We start from the raw sequence: 4,298 nt of genomic DNA on the forward strand, positions 1-4,298 counted from the left end.
TGTGGTAATGGACATGGAACTACCTTGTGTAGGCCTTATGGTCTCTTGCAGTCTCCTCCATTCTTATGCTCTTATGAATGCAAGGACGGCATTCTTCACCGATGGCATCTCAGATGACGCCGCGCAATTTTATTCAGACGAGAGGTGATCGTGGTAAAGGAGTTAATTGGACCCATCTACCACCCACCCCGTCCCGGCTAAATCGGAACTACTCGATGCTGCCCTTCTCCCTCCCTCCCTCCCTCCCTCCCTCCCCCTTGCCGCCTCCTCCTCCACTTCAAAGGGCAACGGAGCCAACCATCAAACCGAAGAGTCATCCGCTGGACAGTCATCAACCCGGAGGGTCATCAACTTTCATCTAGAAAGACGCCAATCGCGTTCCAGTGGGAACGGTTCCGTTTGATGTGCGTAGTCGCGAAAGAGGAGAGGAGAGGAGAGGAGAGGAGAGGAGAGGAGAGAGAGAGAGAGAGAGAGAGAGAGAGAGAGAGAGAGAGAGAGAGAGAGAGAGAGAGAGAGAGAGAGAGAGAGAGAGAGAGAGAGAGAGAGACAGAGAGAGAGACAGAGAGAGACAGAGAGAGAGACAGAGAGAGACAGAGAGAGAGAGAGAGAGAGAGAGAGAGAGAGAGAGAGAGAGAGAGAGAGAGGAGAGAGAGAGAGACAGGAGAGAGAGAGAGAGAGACAGGAGAGAGAGAGAGACAGGAGAGAGAGAAAGAAAAGGAGAGAGAGAAAGAAAAGGAGAGACAGGGAGGGAGAGGGGCGGGAGAGAAGAGGGAGGGGGAAGGCGGTGAGGTGGGAGGGAGATAGAGATCGTGAGTGCCCGCCCAGCATGTTTGTACACAAAGGCACTGACGGCGGCGGCGGCAAGCACAGGCACGGTTCTGTTGGCGGTGCGAACGCGATGCCAACTCGGCACAAACCCTCTTTGTGAACCGAAAGACTTGGAGGGACAAGTAGGTCAACCGATCAAGGTATGTCGTAACATAGATCTCCAGTCTGTTCAATTTATCTTGACGGGGTACCTTTCTTGGAAACTGAAATGTTATTCAAGTCGGTACAATGACCATCTTAGCTGTATCCGCACAATGACGTGTCAAGATTTAGATGATGATGTAACCTTATGTTCTTTCAACTTTTTCCTGCCAGCATCACTCTACTCTTTGATCCATTTTCTCCTCCAAAATTAGCAAATTCTCTCATCAACCTTTGCAATCCCTCCTCTGTGTGTCGGGTGAAGAGTATTACCTACTATCATCCATTCCTCCTCATTTTTCTCCCATGTCATCTTTCGTTACTTTTGCATTTGATTTTTTCGTCATCCCACCATGTACAGCTTACAAAGGCATGGAAAAATAACCCATCTCCGCAGTACATCAAACCAACACTCACCTCAAACTCCTCAGCTTCCTTATTTTCCAATCTTACACAAATCACACAAGCTTCACACACACGCACACGCACACACACACAATAAATAAATCTACATTGCCTCTTAAATTTCTCCTCCCGATACCGTACGGTCTTCTGCCCTACCAAACTACTGTACATACGCCTTCTCCAGAAAAAAATATCTTACGTGTTTTCTTATCGAGCTTTAAGAGTAAATGTATCTACTTTATTACGATTCTGCCATTCAGCCTATCTGATCAACATTAGTGAAGAAACGTTCCATTATATTATAATAAACTAAGTACGAATAACCGCGGGAGAGTTAATTTCGGAGCGAAATTTTTCGCCGTGCGCCGTTCACGACACTACGTCGTGCTCTCAAATAAGCACGAGTGTCTATGGACGATTTCACACGTGGTCGTGGTAGACACGTGTGAATGCATCCATTGACACCCGTGGGTACTTGGAGAACGATGTCGTCTTGTGGACGACGCACGACGAAAAGTCGATACGAGCGAAACGAGCCTAAGGATATTTATGAGGTGGTGTTCAAGTTGCCAGACTGGGTGCCAAGACAGAACGAACGTTATTAAATCGTTAGACCGCCGCAAACCTTCGTGGTGTCTTGGCCTTGGTCCTTCCGAAGCTAAACGAGATGATCTTAAACAAGTACAAACTGCGTTCTCCGGAGTCGTCACGCCACGTAGGTCTTTCTCAATCACGGGCAGGGCGAGGTGACGTCACTCATGAGCTGGCGCTGTATCCAAAACTTGCCCGTGATGTCCCTCTGGGCGACGACTCGTAAGCGTTAGAGAATTTCCCCGAGTCCGCCTTACAGATTGACCCAGTTCAACTCGGCCAACCTCGCCCACTGTCGTCGTTACTCAATGAACCAATCGTAGCCTCAGGTTTGTGTGTACAAAAATCGCAAGCCCACACAAGACGACTATGCTTTAATCTCACACACTGTTCTCTACGAGAAAAAACCTGATCCAGTGTGTAAAGAAAATAGGTAATTTTCTTTGTCGAAGGATATTAACAGGCAAAGGGATACGAGTCGCCCGTCGACAGCTCTCCTTGAGTGAAAAAGCGGCGCGAATTAGTACGAGATGTAAAGAGACATTTAGGATCTCGGTCGTGAGACACAGCGCACCCACCCACCCCTGCATCTCCGGGTAGAGATAAAGATGTGGGCCTCTTTGACGTCCGTGTATGTGTGTGTGTGTGTGTATACGTGTGCAAGTGTGTGCAAGTGTGTGTGTGTGTGTGTGTGTGTGTGTGTGTGTGTGTGTGTGTGTGTGTGTGTGTGTGTGTGTGTGTGTGTGTGTGTGTGTGTGTGTGTGTGTGTGTGTACTTAAGCATATCTCGAACTAATTATACGAGACTTCCCTATCTCTAAATTAAGAATGCCACTGATCTTGTCGATGCTTGGCTCAAAGTCAAGGTCGCTGAGCGTGCCAACGTTAGAATCCCCCTTCCCTCGGTCTCATATCTAAGCAACTTACATTTTACCATAATCCTTAAAAAATAATAAGCCTATCTAATTGACATGGCCACCTGATTTCTACGAAATGTAATTTTATATTCAACTAGAAGCAAATGTTGTTAGCCGGAAAAATATATTAAATCATGGTCCATGCAATATTTATTGTACACTACAAGAATTTAAGATTAAAATGGATGCTGAAAGATACAAAAGCGGGTCAATACGAGCATAGCTCTCTTCTCGTAAAATACAACTAGGTAAATACAAGGTCGTACAGTGAACACGCTGCAGGCAAAGCCTAACAAATCCCCATATTGGTTACCGCCATCCTTACACTACATTTCAAGGCATTCACTTTGCTTTAAGAATACATGATTACCGTCAATTTAGTTACTCATTTCCTTCTATCAAACGAAACACCACGCGAGGACGGAGCCCGTGCGACGTTTCGTTTGTTGCTGGCGCATTATTCCCAATACTCCTCCACACTCCTTTTAATCCCTCCCTTCCCCGCACACGCACTCTCTTGATCCGGATCCCAGGATTGTGTGCCCGAGTGGGAGGCACTGCCAAGAAATGAAGCGGCAGGAAACGCCAAGACTGAGGAGAAAGAAATAAGAGCTAAAGTGGGTGTGCAAGCATCAGGGCGCATTAATATGCATCCTACCGCGAGCGAACACACGCCAGCGCACGCGCTATTTCTTTGGGGCCAAAGATCGAAGTGTGATTCATCATGGTCTTGGATCACGTGTTGGACTCGTGATCAACAACTACAATCTCCCGAATGAGAGCTCATATGTACCTGATCTATGGGTATTGCTGTGACTTCACACACACAATTCCTCTCCCACGAGAGTTGGAGTGCCGGTTCACAGCACAGCGTTACTGATGCTATTTCAGCCCTGGGTGGGAATCGAACTCGGACCGCTGGAGTAGGTGTGGCGAGGGTTATCACTGCGCCGTCGGGCCGGTGTGTGTGTGTGTGTTTGTGTGTGTGTGTGTGTGTGTGTGTGTGTGTGTGTGTGTGTGTGTGTGTGTGTGTGTGTGTGATTCACCATGGTTTTGGATCACGTGTTAGACTCGTGATAGAAAACTATTTCCCTCCCGGAAGAGAGCTCAGAGCTCATATACTGTATAACCGATCTATGGGTAATGCTGTGTGACCTTACACGCACACGCACACCAACTCCCCGCCCACGAGAGTTGGAATAAAGACTCGCAGCGTAGCGATACTGAAATTATTTCAGTCCTGGGCGGGATTCGAACCCGGACCACAGGGAGGGAGGGAGAGAGAGAGAGAGAGAGAGAGAGAGAGAGAGAGAGAGAGAGAGAGAGAGAGAGAGAGAGAGAGTGAGTGAGTGAGTGAGTGAGTGAGTGAGTGAGTGAGTGTGTGTGTGTGTGTGTGTGTGTGTGTGTGTGTGTGTGT

The 4,298-nt window shown here is 47.8% G+C and overlaps 1 protein-coding gene across 1 annotated transcript in view; it reads left to right on the plus strand.

The window, feature by feature from the left end:
• Nucleotides 1-849: 849 nt before the first annotated feature.
• The window catches only part of LOC143038629 (uncharacterized), a 33,806-nt gene continuing 30,357 nt past the window's right edge, over nucleotides 850-4,298 (plus strand). Inside the window, exon 1 of the mRNA XM_076208099.1 lies at nucleotides 850-968. The gene's annotated coding sequence lies outside the window, so the exon portion shown is untranslated. The remainder of the gene's footprint in view (nucleotides 969-4,298) is intronic.

This window comes from Oratosquilla oratoria, chromosome 2 (assembly GCF_046742065.1).
Source record: "Oratosquilla oratoria isolate Oo_2021 chromosome 2, ASM4674206v1, whole genome shotgun sequence".
In the NCBI taxonomy this organism is placed as follows: Eukaryota; Metazoa; Arthropoda; class Malacostraca; order Stomatopoda; family Squillidae; genus Oratosquilla; species Oratosquilla oratoria.